The sequence below is a fragment of the Hyposmocoma kahamanoa genome, unplaced genomic scaffold (genome assembly GCF_003589595.1).
Source record: "Hyposmocoma kahamanoa isolate Upper Pololo Valley unplaced genomic scaffold, ASM358959v1 102, whole genome shotgun sequence".
Lineage (NCBI taxonomy): Eukaryota > Metazoa > Arthropoda > Insecta > Lepidoptera > Cosmopterigidae > Hyposmocoma > Hyposmocoma kahamanoa.
The window spans coordinates 11,758,608-11,775,671 of record NW_020653337.1 but is presented as its reverse complement, the minus strand read 5'-3'; the positions used below and the strand labels follow the sequence as shown (position 1 = coordinate 11,775,671).

Below are 17,064 nucleotides of genomic sequence, written 5' to 3'. Positions count from 1 at the left end.
GTTACCTAATCTATAGTCGAACTGAATCAATTGCGTTGTGTTTTTGCATCTATCCTAAAATACATTGTTTTGCAATTTATTTATTCCCGACTCATAAAAATATACAAAAATATATTAATAACTAGGCATAAACTAATACGTAAAATTATACTAGCAAAGTCCATGAACAGAACTTCGTTGATTTTGGATCAGCTTTCGCCAGCCTTCCAACGGATATCTGGCCCGAGAACTTGATTCTGATCATTGCTTCACAATTGCCGCGTTTTTCCCTGGTAACAAATTTGATACGTTATATTTTTTTCCGTAGGTGTTGTGGTAATTTATACCTACTAAATTGTTTCGATACTGCTTATTATATTGATATTGCTTGCGTGCAAAAATATTTGAATGAATGTGTCATCATCGAAAAATTGACTGTGTTCTATTAAAGTACAAACGTGGTATGATCAATCTTAACGTTACATTAATATGTAATACCTATGCCAACATTTTTTTAAATTATAAGTTTTTCACATAATTATATAGTTTTTACATAAAAACATGATATTTTTTTATATTCCAAAAAAAAGGGGCCAATAGTATTTGATCATACCATATTGGTACTTAAGTACAAAATAGCAACATAGAATCAAATTAATTCATAACTTTTATATGAAAACAAAACTGTCACGTTTTAACGACAGGATGATCTGATTGACGGTGGTGTATGTGCTATTTTTTATATAGTTTATAATTGAAAAGGAAAACTAAAACAACAAGATAATTTACAAAATTTTATTTTCTTTTCCTGTCGCCGGCTCTCTTAGGCTAGATATAGATGCGATCTTTCTTTGTGAGGACACTGGTAACACCATTTTAGCTGTCATTTCCGACTCCTATACTGACTTGAGACTTCTTTCATAAGTTACAGATTTGCAGAATGCACAAATTCTAAGGTATATTACTAGAGGAGAAGCACGCGTCAAAACTGTAGAAGGTGCACTTGGTTGATGTAGTTATTTACAATGTCTAAACTGGGTTAATTTCTATGGTTATTGACAGTATTATGTTATTGCATGGTTTGAAAAGTTTTCGTTACATGATTTAAATTATAGGTGCAAATCTGTAATAATACGAAAATTCAAAACAAAAATTCTCAAGTCAGTTTACAATATTTTTTCCCATAAATTAAACATATCGTTAGATGGCAAGATTCACTAAACGCTAACATTATAAATATTATATGAGCTAATTCAGGTGCTTGACAATACAACGTAACTGTACTCAGTAAAGTTATTAATATTCCACACATTACTTGTTTTTTTTTATTGGAAGAATAAATAAAATTATAGGTTAGTTCTACTTGACAATAAGATACGTGGCGTTTGGTTTCTAATGAGAATCATTTTAAAGAGTCGTCTGTTATTGTAAAGAGAATAAGGATATCATAGGATAAAAATAATAGTTAAATTAATCACCTCGTATTACAAACTTTGTAGCAGAGAAAGAAATTCTGTTTACACTATCAAATAATCTCTTAAAACGTTTAAACCGTAGATATCGCAGCCACTTCTAGTTATACAAACGGTCAAAATTAGTCCAAATTGTACCTTATTGTATTTCCATAGAGTTCAAATTCGCAAGTTGATAATTTTGTATAGATGGATGTGGTTGAGTGTACCAAATACGCCGTATATCGACTGAGTTTCCACGATCATCGCATACACGTACTCGTTTTATTTTATACGTTACTACTAACGTAGAGACGATACTATACACAAAGAGAATGTTAGCGTTTAAGATAACTGACATATATATTAACTGTGTACATTAAAAATTGAATGGAACAACTTCGACGGTAAACATAGATCGATATATACAGAGACCGTTAGTAACATGAATTTAAACTTCAAAGATGTTGGCATCAAAATTATTGCTACGAAGTTTTGCGCCTAAAGTTTAGGTACAACATGTGTCTACTTATATCTAAGATATTTATGCTAATATTTACAGTTTAAAAGAATAAAATCGATGAGCTATAAGTTTAAAAACAGCCCTTCGTTTATACATACGAAATAACAAATTTATTCGAGAAAATATTTACATAGCAATTGCAAATCACAGAATACGTGCGTCAAGATAATATCGTAAATTAATAAAAAAATTGTCCTTCTGGTAGTACAGTCTACAATACGGTGTTTGACACAACATGAAAAATACTTGATGCAATGATGTGAATATGATAGGTAATTTATCGAAAACGAAATAATAAGAGATATCGGTTTGTAACAAAAATACACATGATTAATTATTTAAATTTTAAAATGTAAGTTTTTATTTGTGAACCATTGTAAGAAAAAATTATACCTGATATTAGGACTTTAAATGTGACGTCATATATGTAGTAAATAAACTTTACGGAGATAGTTCGTGTTTTGGGTATACTTATTAATCAAATGTGACAGGTTTTATATTTTCTATTACCAGACCATGAATAAAAGAAAATTAAACTAAACAAATATACTAATAATAATAATATGCTAAGACAACCAAACCGGATATCTGGTCTCGAACAAGGGAATTCCCTACTATGAGAACAAGAGCTAAGGCATTTACTCTGGGTCACCACGCATAACACCCAGAAGCTATTTAGAAAAGGTTATTTCCCAAATTGGTCCTACTTGGCCTACAGTACAAACTAGTGGTTGTCAAAATAATATTATAATGCATACATTGCGGAACTACAATAATTATTACAATTTGTCGTTCGGATAACTGTCCGAGTTATTTCAGTTGGCGTAAAATTTTCGGCCTTCAAGTTAGACACTTGTAGAAGGGTTGCGCTGTAGGGCTGTGGCGCTGCATTGGGGAATCTGTGGTGCTGTAGCTGCGCTTCTAAATATTATGTGAAACTCAAAAGCTTTCTAATTTTAACGTTCAATATCTAGCACATTGTATTAATAAGTTTACAGTGGAGTACAAACATTTAGAATTGACAATGTTGGCTTGTATTTAATGGAACGACACCAAATAATAGTAGAAAAATAAATTTTACTAGTGTGTTTTATTCCTGTACCCTTACAGTATAGGTACAAAACACATTTTAAAACTCATTATTTTAAATGATAAATTTATAAATTTATTTGGACTTGGTTGTTTACTACACGTAAGATGTCACAGAAGCGTAATAAAAATTATTGTGACTTAATACTACGATATGAACATTTTAAGAAAAATTTAAAAACAAGAGGAAATTAGCCTATTACTGGCAAGACACGAAGGTAATACTTATGATTTTAATGATACTTCAACTACCTCATAAAGTGACGTGAGTCTCACACACTATAAAACTTTGCTAACCCATTATTTATTTCTGAATCAATGGATAATATGTGATAATCGGTTTGCCCCACGTTTATGAGGCTACCTAATGTGTTAATTTGGATTTTATAATTTGCCTGTTCTTCACATATTGTGTAAAATAACAGAAAATCCAACATGAGAGACACGATATCTATCCAGAGGTAAAATATTATTATAGGCGATTATTTCCTTCAGTTTATAAATGCTCGTAAAGTTAAACAAATGCGTACAAAGTTTGATGAGATGTCCCATTATATTGTGTTACGATATGCCGTTTTAATTAATATTTTATAATCGCTTCTAAAGAAACAACACGCATGTGTTTAACACATCTTATTTAATTTTTGTTTAAGTACCAGAAATGGAAATTTACATGCAGCGAGTTACATTTACACAATTGCCATTTTCACAACCGAAATTATAAATATGTAATAGGTACTAAAGTATAATTTAAAGTTTTCACCAACAACGTTAGTAAAATTATTATTGATCGCGTTTGGAAATATATTGGGAAATTCATGGTAAGGGGTTCATGCGATCAGTAATAATTGGACTTGTGTCAAAGTCTGTGGCACTACACCATCACTCGGATACATCGTCTCTAGGCGAAGTAGGGAATCGTGGATTAAGAGATGATGTTGTCGTACTTAGATCAAGGGCTGGCTCTGGTAATACAGCAGGCAATGGGGCAGCCATCGGCACTCCCAATGGCGCCCTCATGTAAGGCGGTGGCATGGACAAAGTAGAAGGACCCTCAAAACAAGGGAGTCCAGTCAGAGCAGGCGGTGTCCAGCATGCAGCACTCGACGGCTCTTGTTTTATCCCAGCTGTGCTCAAGTACGAACACGCCATCATCTGTGAACAACACAAATATAACATTTCAAAAATGCTTAGCTTTAAAATTTTAAATGTAGGTTTTGCTTACATTATACAAGTAATCTCCGGGAGAGCAGATTGAAATAAAACAGAGGTAACATAAATAATGAAATATGTATTATTATGAGATGAGAGGTCTAAAGAATTCGCGTGTGGTGGGGGTTCCTCTAATCACGCTAATGGCCAATGCGCAGCTCGCCGCCCGCACCCCTCCGGCCACGAGGAGGCTTTCAAACTAATGCGGAGGAGAGGGCACAGGAGCAGTTCGCTGCTAAATCGTATAATGCTTTGCCATGTGACCGCCATACGACCTTACGATGACTCTTTCGTTTTAAAATGTGTGTGTATTCACCCGCATAATATACAGTTGAGCAAAATTCTTAAGTGGTTTATCAAAGACAAGTTTTTATTAAAAAGATTTTGCACATACATGACGCTAACGTATTCTACTAAAAAGTTAATATGTTATAAACAATTGCAGGGATTCACTGGTAATATGAAAATATAAAACAATTGAGGCCAATTTATTACTTTTTAAGGCAAATTTACTTTTATAATTTTGTTACAAGTTAAGCATAAAGCAAAAGAAGGTCATATAAATAATATAAACTCAAAATATTACATTTTTACTTTACCGCAAATTAAAATTTAGGATTGCATACACCACTTTAATAGATATTTAAGAAGAAAACACTAGGCAGCTTTTCAACCTGAACGTCCAACAATTTTTGTATAAAAATCTCATTCGGGTAGAAAGTGCAGTGTTTCTCACGTTGTATAATAACGTCTTAAACGAAGTATAAATACAACGGTTGGATGCTATGGATGCTATACATCATGGCGCTGGTGGCGGGCGTTCGCCTCCATTTTTCACACAGCGACTGTGAAATTGATTGCACGACGTGCTAGTTGCCGGACGCTGCACCGTATGCTGCGCCGCCGCCAGTGGTTGCCACCGTCCACACAACCTAAGTAATTTAACTTTGCTAGCCAATCACTATTCTAATACCACAGTTCTCCCAGCCCTGTTACGCATATACAATAACTAATCTAAATCAATTGATTCTTGGTATGTATTGTAATAACAGTTTCATAGTTAATGCCGCGAACAAAGCCGTCTACACAATTGACATAGTTCGCGGTAACAGCTGCTCGTATACGGAGTGTTCTAACAATGATATTGTAACTTTAATATTTATTGCACTTGATCAACTCGGGTAGAGTTGGTGTGTACCGTCGTACGAGACGCTCGACATTGTTACCATATTAATATACCTAGCCGAATTAAAAAGTTCATGCATAAATTAAATTTAGTGCGAAGCTGCAATAAACGTCTTTAAACAATGTGCACAACTTAATTAACTATTGTGCCATTGCGCTCGAACGTAGAGTGCATAATTAAACCCTTCACATAAACGCTTTGGGTAATGTGTTTAGCGGCGGCATTGCTTCAGGAGACCTAAACTCTCCTATGAGAATAAACAGTCGCTGGAGGCTCATCGGTCGAGGCTCGCCGCACAAATGAATTAGTGGTGTTGTGAACCCCCTGCCGCCCGCCCAGTGAAGCGCCAGCGAGCCCGCCTCGGAGCGGGGGGCATGTTGCGATTAAAATATAATTAGGCGCTCGGCAATTGTTTCGCCATCGAACCAGGTGGCGCGGCTAGGTAAATTAAATAGCCGTATAGGGTTTCCAATTACGTGCGCTCGACGGCCGCGGAAAACACGCTTATTGCCTAATAATAGAACGGGGAAACAATATGAGGATCTCGTAGCTGATTAATTATTTCAGAGCGTGCAGGCCGGGCAGCGCTGGTGGGTTAAAAGTGTTTCGGAAACAGCGTGTAATTGATACAGTGGTGTCGCTGGTGCGGGCCGCGGGGTGGCGATACGGCGCAGGTGTAACGCGATATTAATTACGATCAGCAAGACAGTGCTACGTAATAAATCACGTTTGCCTAGCTACAGCATACTTTTGGCGTAATGAATTCAAACGGGCCGCAATAATTGCGTATCTAATTACGAGCGAACGGAGCTGTCTATTTTATCACTGTCGGGTTATGAATTAGGAATTGCTTTAATTAAACGAGCATGTAATATTCGTGAAGCGACATACTGTCGCCGCAGCATTGTCGCGTATCGTGGTGGCGGGTGGAGTCGCGGGCTCTCCGGATCGCAGCGAAACAATTAGGTTTCAAACTAATACGGACGCTATTGAAACTTGCCCGACCGAATGTGGGCCCTATTCACTGCGGACGAAACACAACCGTCTATTGCATTGGCTCACAATGAAAATTGTCGTGTCGTATTTATGAATACTTATTTAATTAGTTAGATACAACTCTATGAATTATTTGTCTGTAGCGCTTCAATTAATTTACATAATGGGTTTATTTCACAGCGAATGAGGGGGATGGTCCCCGCGGTCCGAAACCGGTTCTTACCTTGGTCGAGTTTACTGAAGTTCTCGAGAGATAAATAATGTGGCTTATGATGTGACAACATGTTTACTATTACATTGACTATTCAAAACTATTACATAACTGTCGTTGCGGATTAGCCTGTACAATATTTCTAAGTGCGATTACATAAAGTGTTTTCTAATGATGTTTTCGATGTATTTTCTTTACCAAATGTTATAAAGGTTAAAGGAGATGCCATAAGAGCCAATGCATTTGAAAAAATACTACAGGTATATGTTCATACAAAAGTCGATTAATATAAATGCAGAATTAAAATTTCATACGAGTGAAGAACTAGAAAATTACCCTAGATTTTAAAAATTTTAAATCATTCACCTTCGCCTTTGTTAACAATTTTTACTTCCCATATGAAATCGCAATAAAATCAACTATTCCATGCTAAATGTTTATTATATCCACTCGACCGAAAGGTTAAACAGCTGTTATTTGACACCCGTCAGAGTCTCATGATTTCTACTACGCTTATCACATTTTTTATCATGAAAGTTAGCAAAACAAACGTAACCTGTATAGCAGTGTGCGTTCCAGGGAGCAAAGCGCAATTTGCAAAGGTCACGGGTGAGTGAGGTAGAAGCAAACTGCCGGACTGCAGTACCTAATGACCGATATGTGATACCGCCTCGCCGGTCCACATCTGGGACTACGTCCACAGCCACGAGGGGTAAGGCATAAACTCAATATGTGTGTACTTAGTACAAAGTGCATTTAAAAAATATAAATGGAAATCTTAAAGAATACGTTTTTAAATTTCTCTTTATGGTTTTCGAATAGAATTATTCGAATTCAGCTCAGCGCGAAAATTATTCTAGTTTTCTTAGGGATTCTGGGCAACACACACCTTCCTTTTCTTCACTAAGTAGTTTGTTTATACAATTTTATTTTATTGAATATCGTTCAATATAATAATAATAATTCGTAATGTTTTTAGCACCTTGATATTCATACTTTTTTTTATGAAAAAGGAATAAGTGGGCATTTGATCTGCATCTCACCCAAAGAAGAAAAAAAAAACAATGGAAGTGCCTTAACCGTCGATTATTTTTAAAAACGCTGTCGCCAAAACTCATATTATAATCATAATAATTACGTTAAACACTATGAAATCCTGATAATGATTGGTCGTAGTTTCCAATTTAAAAAGATGCAAATTCATCTAGATTGTTAATATAATTTATACTTTACACTGTTGGTTTATCGTTGAATGTTGAATTACCTATTATTATATTGAAATTTTAATCAATGTGCTGCCATCTAGCGTTCGATAGCTGAAAGATGACGGATTTGAGATGTTGACTTAGTTTTCCAAAAAAGAAGCGACCATATTGCAGTAAAAATTTAAAATTTATTAAAATTAAATACAATAAGACTTAACGATGACATGAAAAACTACCATGGATAACATTATAGGTGCGACTATCCTTTTTGCTCTGCTAAGTAGGATAATAAGGCATTTTTCTATGATTTTCGAGACTTTGTGCGAGATAATTGACATAAGACATTGACCATATGGCACAAAGCAAAAACGGCGGACAGAGCTCGAGTATGAGGACTGGTAATAACTTAATCGTATTTAGCATCTGTTTACCTGTTGTGATTTTTAACACTCAAATACATTATTATACATACATTAGATAACCTACATGAATGGTAATAATAAGGAACAAAATAAAATAAAAAATAAATTCAGACCAAGGCGTTCTGTTCACGTCTTTGCATATTTATATTTAAATATTCGCATATTATAGTCCGTGTGCCGATTTACATTATTTTTTTTTAAATTAACAGTTTAGTTATCGACTGTACTACGAGAAACTATTGTAAGTCCGGACATAGGATTTAATATCAATGTTGAATAGAAAACGCGTAAAGCCACAATGGCCCATCGGCATTCCATTAACTAGCGAGCAAACACACGGGACGGCACTAACTCAATACAGAACGATTTCTGGCGAGCGATACTTGCACGTTCGGGACTATATGTAGGGTGTCCATGATAGTATATTCAAGTACGATAAAAAAATTGGTAATACTCTTGTCACAAAATATTAAAGAGATAAATTAGTTACTCTTTATATATATTAATATGTAGTTAATTGCTAGTCGGTAATAAGAACTAGTTAGATCAATAAGAGTATTGATATAAAACATCTGGATTATATACATTCATAAATGAGATTACGCCACTTTTGCGCAGATAGCCTCAATAGGGTACGTTATTATTTGTATTCAAATACGTTATAATTTACGAGTACCAATATTTGCGTCTCCAAGATTGCAATAATTATGACAACTGATTCTAATTGTAAGGAATTTCTCGTATAGAACAAAACGAATGGTAATCCTAACTATTGGAACATTCCTATTCGATTGTAACGACTAACGACTGTTTATATTGGCGCGGACGGCGGCGGGGCTCTGGGACTCCGCGAGACAATGCAAGACTCCGCCTAAATAATTTAATAGTTGTAGGCGCGTCGAGCCTTCCGCAAACATCCCCAGTGCTGCCCGGTATTGCTCCCACACTTTAACAACTGCTTATAAACCCCCAATACACTCCGAATGACGATATACGTGTAGCAATCTGCCCAATACTCTATTCACGTGGAATGTTCTATTTCAAACTACAGGAAATTCAAAGATACCATAAAATTTTCTAGTATTTTTTGTTCGCTATAAAAGCGGGATGTTATTGAAATTGCTTTAGTTTCTTTGTGTTTTAGTCTAATACTTTTAAACATGTTAGTTAATTATTATATTTACGTGCAGTATATTTAAACTTAACAAAATATGTTAGTGTCAGCATGGGTACCGTGGCAATAAGGTTTAGGCACGTCAAGATATGGTAAGGTAAGATAAAATAAGAGTGATAGTGAACGGGCTTGGACGGGCGGTAATAAATTAGGGCGGGCAGCGATCCAGCGAGGGCGGGCGGCAGGCGGCAGCGTCGCGTGCGCTGTGGCCGTTTGTCGCGTCGCGTGCGCGCGCGCTCATTCTTTATTCATACGGGCGCGACACGCACGGCTTACGGCTCGCGCGATGAGTTTGCGATCTAGCGCGCCGCTGCCGTCGCCGTCGTCGTACTACGTCGCCACACCGTACACTGCCGAAATCGCGCAGTCTTCATGACTACATCATCAATCGTGAAATTCATGAATCACCTCGTCTCAAATTGACTGCCCGTGCTCCGGGGAATGTCGTGTAGTAATTTATATCAGTACAGAGTACTACAAAAACCGACCTCAAAAGTACGTGGAATTACATCTATTTGCCAAGTTTTTTTGAAATTGGTTAATGGAAAGTTGTTTAACGCAATTTAACGAAAATTGGTTAACGCAAACCCGGATTCATCCCCTAGTTCGCCACTATAAGGAAATTGACAGAAGAGATAATAAAGATCGGTTCTCACTACTCAAAGTATATTGAGAGAGAAAAACGCCTTGAATTAGAGAATAGTAAAATCAACCATTACAATAATTGCTCCTTATAATAAAATATAGGCGCTATTTATAAAAATGAATCTTCATGCGTGAAGAGCCACTCTTAGAGGTGGATGATTTTCTTCAAAATTAAATGGGACTACTATGGAGGTACCCTCTTTCCAACAAAAAAAGAATCATGAAAATCGGTGCACAAATACCGGAGTTATCGCGTAACATACATACCACAAAAAAACATACAGTCGAATTGAGAACTTCTTCCTTTTTTTGAAGTCGGATAAAAATTTACTTTACCGGTAAACTACTTTTACAAACGTACATATAAGATTTAGCCCTACAAAGCCACAAATGACCGAATGTAAACTTTGAAGAAATAATTTTGTAGGTCAAAGGATTTTGCATAATTCCCGATAACGAGTGTTTGAATCGAGTTCTTACTTCAAAGCCGCCGTTTCAGTTACAGTTTATTATTAATAAAATTTGGTCGAGTTGTCGGCGCGGGTGGCGGGCGGCCGGCGGGCGACGGCGGCGACGGCGGCTCGGCTTCTGTAACGAGCGTGGACCGCGCTCGTTATCGGCCGCTCCGGCCGGTCAGCACCGCGGAAAATTCGCCCGAAACTGACGCGCGTGAAAATTTAATGAACGGCCGGACGCTAGTTAACTAAAAGGTAAAGTGCACCCTCTTGACGTGTTCGGTAAATATTAATAGTGGGTGTGCTAGCCTGCGCCATTAAAAATGCACGAGTCCACGGACACGATGCCATGCTGCCGGCCCGTGAACACGCGCCTTCATAAGCTTCCGTACGCAAACTTAAGTGTCTTGGTTACGTTAAATTTTAAAATACATTTATTATTATCATCAGAATTCATTGCATCATTGTTGCAGTGAATGTCTATCTATAGGACAAATTTTTGATGCTCTGTTACTTTGGGATACCCAATTGAATTTATCCAATAAAACGCGACATCCAATACGAACTTCCTCTAGCACTGCGCTCTTCATGGCCTGTTGCGAATCGCTTCCTAAGAACAAGTTTTATTATTTGAGCCATTTTAAAACTCTTACTGGCGCTATTAAGGATAATAGAAATCGTCTAGATAGAACGATGCGTCCAGGAATTATATCTACAGTGGGAATGATCGAAGTTTGACTTTTATGTCGTTCCTTTCGTACTCGCGGGTTGCGACTGTTGTTACTAGCGCGTATTGCTTAAATTTAAAAAGCTGTACTGCGCGAGTGAAGACGCTGGGCCGTGGGGATATTTGTTACGCAGTAATGATGATCGTTAATTGTGTATCGCAAGGTGCGTTGCCATTTCAATTTAGGAACGGCTCAGTGTCGCGGGCCCTCGCGAACGAGGTCAAGAGTTTGCGACTCTCAACCCTGAAGCTCAAGGGGCTGCCAAATTAATGAGGTACTCCTTTGTAATAAAGAAATAACAAGAATTGCGCACGCAAACTCGGCTCCACGGAGTTCGATGTCATTATAGGCGTTGCGAAAGCTTCTCGGGGGTCGTTACCGCACCTAAGCTAAACAACTGTCGTCAAGAATCCGATATAAAATCTGTGAGCGAGTTTCACCGGATTGTTGTGAAGGCATAGAAGGTGTAATTCGAGGCAGGCGCGGAACGAGGGCGGACATTACAGCTGATATTAAGCGCAGAGGGTAGATTAGAGTCTAGCGGGTACAGGTCTCGGCAGCCTGCGGGCGGGTTTCTAAGTCCCGGCTAATTGGATGAGCCGCCAGAGCAGCCCAATTAGTAGCACCGTTGTGATTCATTTTAATCGGCACCATTATCAGTTCACCCTCGCCTTAGTACGTAGATTCATTCGCCATAATATTTATTTTTGCGAATGTATCAACATACTGTCTTATTAGTTAGCTAATTTTGAAAATAATCTCATAATAAACGACCTAATTATCTCTATTATCCTCTATCTTTTGTTCACGTACAAAAGTATTATTCAAATTCCTTTGAGTGAAAAACAATTGATGAAAGGTAAACAAATGAAAAGGAGTGGTTATAGCGTGCGTTATTTTCGAATTTTGATTTTGTTTCTCATCAAAAAGTTTGCTTACACTTCTATTGGCGTGAGCAATAAATTTAGCGTCCGAGCCTTTCCAGGAAGTTTTATCGGCGCTTGGAAACCAATTACACGCCCCAAATTAAAAACGGTAAGAGGCGCTATCGGAATCGCGTTATGTTAAATTAGTTTCCCACACTTTAATCAGCTGGCACATATAACTATTATCTTATAACAAAACATTATTAAAGAGAAACACCGCTAAATAATTCACACTTTCATTATTGCGTGAATTGACGTTTAAAGGACTAATTACTACAAATTTTCATAATCTCATTTTGTACGTCATACGTAGTAGACATTTCGTTATTTTACTTACTTATGCACATTAAATTAAGGCAAAAATAAGTATGGGAGATCCGACTAAATGGAGAATAAAGTAAATAATAGAGGGTAGAGTAGGGTGACCACATACGGATAAGCTAATGTACTAAAGCGCGAAGTAAGATAGCCTCTGTGATGGGAATTAATCGGGACTGTCTTCAAGGGAATTGAGCTGTTCTAAAGATTTCGTTGAAAGGTGAGCTTGTATAGTGATTCTAGATTTGAGTAAAACAATATTTTCATTCAAAATGGGAAAATTAACACCCATATTGTATAAGTTATTGTTTTAGTAATGACAACATACGGTTTATAAAAGTACAGTAACTATAAAACAAACGAAGAAAAGGAAGATCTTGAGCTGAGATTTACAAAACAATCTTTAATTTCGACTAAGCAAAGATAACGCACACACTAATAATAATAACGCACACACTCAACATGTCGATGTCGACACTCAAAGATGTCGAGTATAGAGCGTTTTATAAATTTTAGCTTTAGTACTGAAGTCGTGATTTCCTGAAACAATGTTTTTATTATAATTATTAATACAAAGACAGAACACTCAGAAAAAAATCCTTTAATCCGACCGGATTCGAACCGACGTCTTCTAGCATACTGTGCCAGACGCTATGCCAACTAAGCCACGGAACGAACCAGCGGACCTCATGAATTTTTCTATGTGTTTGTTGTCGTGTCTTTGTATTTAGTTTTTTCAACGACTTTTTTGGTGTTCGATCTTTGTATTGATAATTATAACAAACTAATGGAGTAATTTCACATAAAAAATAATTTAATATCAATTCCATAAAAATTTAAATGTTTTTATTCTTTTTGAAATGCATTCAACGGCAGCGGCGAAACAAAACTCAGCGTGCGACAGGGACGACGCCAGAAAACAATTCCACGATGAGATGTTGCACTTCCTGTGATTGACGCCACTCGCTCAGGCTCATGCGACCACACGCCCATCTGTACCAAGTCGAGATCCTTTTACATTTTGGCCTTGACAAGAAAGTAGAAAATACATTTATGCGCTGGATGTAATTTATTACAGTAGAATTAACCGGGACGCCAAGAACTGGTCCGTACTAGCTCCTTTGAGTCCGATGTATTTCGTACTACCGCATTCGGGATGTCCTAAGCAGAGTCCAAAATTGTCTCCAGTAATTGCGCTAGTTAAGGCACATGATGGTCGAACATACGAGACGCAGTCACTGGCAGTGTACTCCCTGTGTAATTTCCACTGCATCCCATCCCATCTCTCTCGCTCAGCTAAGTAATGACTTAGATCCATTCCCGGATAAATAGCAAATTGAATGTGTGCCGGTGGCTGTGTGCGCGTTACCTTGTCTGCGCGCTGTGTTAGACGTTTGTGTTTGTGTGTGTGTGCAATGAATGCACTTATTTAGTAATGCTCTGTCTTCAGCAAGTCGCGATTGTGTGTGCTGGTGATAATTAAGAGAGATGTTTTGGTAATCATTAGTGATATCGTGAATACGTGCAAACAATGCACTTATATTAGCGTTAGACAGTTTGGGAACAAACGTCGAATTAAGTTAATCGATGAGTTTCTCTACTGCTAGACCAAATTGGTTCAATTTATTTTTACAACACGACAGTGCCGGGACCGTTCCCCTGCAGGCACTAAAGCGGAAAAACCGGTAATTTCGGGTGCAACAAGCACAGTTAAAACTATGTTTTAAAACTAATTCTCGACCGGTGAAGGTGGCCCGCGTCGAATTGCCTGCAAGCATTTACAATGTTTTTCGTCGGTCGTATTTTTTGGCTTGGGTTTACGGTCGGGAAATATGAAAAGTTTTGAGAGCCTCTCGCGGAGAGGCGTAAAGGCGGTTTACGATGCGTCTTCAAGTTGAATACGCCACATGTTCGCGTGTTCCGTTGAATTTCCACGCTCTACAACCGCATTACACGTTCTAAGACCTGACCATGAAAATTTTAAATACCCGCTTCAAACTAAACGACTCGCCGACTAGTGGGACTGCGCTGCAGTCTGCGGTAGCGAAAATGAAATGTCCAGACCCCACGCTTTTGAAAGAAATATTCGGGGTTTAAGCGAGAACGGGATGTTTTTATTCTGTCGCACAATGCAATTCGGTTGCGACCAGCTGCAAAAACTCTCGCAGTCCTGCGACAACAAAGGGACGTTCTTATAAATTTTCGATTAAATTTTGGATACGAGCACCAATGAACACAAATTTCTAGTCGGTCCTATAAAGGACGCCATGCAGCCGCGTTAGAAGGCCATAAACGAACGTATTATCCATGTAAGGCGGAATAGCCGTTGCACAATTAATTGTTTCATTTTGGGAAACAATTCCCGCTCCTCATTCAATTAAGAGCGGCGACTGCGGGGTATGGGGGTGGAGGAGGGATGGGGCTATCCCGCCCGCTCATGAGACGGACGTATTAATAGCGCCTGCAATATTGATATACTCGTATCGTATCCTACGTACCGCTTCGAATACGATATTGTTTGTTAGCGAATTCGATTTGTGTCGATCATAAATCTTGCGCCTTATGTTGAGTTTGGAGCTGATTGAATTCCCGCAACGCAGTGGAAGAAACGTGTCCCATATGTAGCTTTTCATAATTTTAAGATTAAGAGCGATTCACTTTTCCATCGTTCCTATGAATGCATAATAGATGACGAAGCACGTTCACACCGACGAGACAGAGTGCTCAGGTGATGCCGAAGCGGAACTCAATTAGCAAAAACACACAGAATTAAGAGAGACAAACACGTCGGGCGGGACACATGACGAAGCGCCCTCCTCAATCCGAATTTTATATTGCGCTATTCATTATTCATTATGTTTGTCAAGAAAATTACTGTGGACCTTTTAATATAACTTTCCGAGTCGCACAAACGGAGCTACAAATTGGAGTTTGTGAACAAGTTGGTGGGAAGTCTAACCTTGGCGATTAGTGCCCGCGTGTCGAGCCGTCAAACGAATTTAATTTGGTGCCAAATTAACGTGGTTCAGTGACCCTACTGTGGCCGTGAAACGAATTAACTTGTACTAATTAATTGGTGGTGATGATCATCGGTTGATGTATATTATATAAGAATGACGTTCTATTAAAACTAAGAAAGTAACTAGTTAATGAATTCTCACTTTTAAGTATATATTTCGCGTTCAAGTGATATTCCCGTTTTTCTATGAATAAACTATTCAATTTAAAAGATAGGAGCGTCGCAGTGAAAGGCTTTCAAATCAGCGCGGTGGCTAAAGATTCGAGAGCAATCTGTTAGATTGGTTCATTACGGCCTCCATTAGTGGAGTAATGAGTCGCGATGCACGACGAGTCAGTGCGAGCACACGAGCGTTTACTCTGCTCATGTCTTCCCCTAGGATTTCAGTAAAACAGTTAGTATTGCTATTCCTATAAACGCTTAATTGTGTTCGTAGCCGTATATTTTTTTTAAATATTGTCTTAACTGTAAGCTAACTTATTGGACTTGACACTGAATGGAAATTGAACGCCTTCAAATCACAGTGTGCTCTTATTTTCATTTCTCAATAAACTTTATTATCGTAGTAATTTATATATGAATTTCTGGAAATGGAATGCCATTTCCAGAAATTCACAAAATGACTGACGCATACAATACAAAATATTAAAACTGAAGTTGTCTGTCATACAAATATAGTGTTTGTTTTTCTTAAAAATACATTCTACTTATTACTTAGTCATTTTAGTAAATATGAAATAATAAAAACCATCTAAATGAATTTGTTTCAGACAGACACAGTCCATAATCTAATAATAGTTACACAATTATGTATGGGCTCCCATCAGGATCTACCAATATTAAAAACAAAAAAAAAAAAAACAGTCCTCAAATTGAAGGCGAATGCAGTCTCATAAGAGCGATGATCGAGCAGTCAACCCTACCAGCCACAACGCGAAGAAGCTGCCACGGATATGGTTTGGCAACGAAGCAGCTTAAGCAGCGTAAGCTTCTGCGAACGTGCCTGATGTGTTGCAATACCGCGGCAACTTCAGCAGCACTCTAAATGCGTTGTTGTACCGAATGCGCAGGGCGTTAATTGTCTTCTGCGAACACTTGATCCGCAGATTACACGTATAAAAGGTTTGGCAGAATGCTTTGTAAAATATCACTTTAACAAATACTGTACACCGTGCAAATATGCGAGCCAACATATTCCTTCTAACACCCAACGCCCGGCGCTCTCTCTCGACGTCCTCATTATCAATACTATATATAATCAATAATGTACACATTAACTTATTATTATTGAGGAGGGCTTTTAATATTTAATTCGAATATCATATTATAATCAGCCAGAATCTTGGTCACCTTGCCGCGGATACCCAATGTTATTCATATAATTTAATCCTAGTTTTGGTTTCCAGTATTTAAGTTTTTGTATTGTACCTTACCTGTATATTTTAATTATGGTCTTATATTCGAATAGAAAGTTCATTCGAACATCACATATCGACTTCATTATTCTACAACGACAGTAAAGTCT

General features: G+C 37.6%; 1 protein-coding gene across 1 annotated transcript in view; it reads right to left on the bottom strand.

Moving 5' to 3' along the window:
• Positions 1-798: 798 nt before the first annotated feature.
• The window catches only part of LOC113235419 (LIM domain transcription factor LMO4), a 115,050-nt gene continuing 98,784 nt past the window's right edge, over positions 799-17,064 (bottom strand). The window contains exon 5 of the mRNA XM_026471104.1: positions 799-4,197. The gene's annotated coding sequence lies outside the window, so the exon portion shown is untranslated. The remainder of the gene's footprint in view (positions 4,198-17,064) is intronic.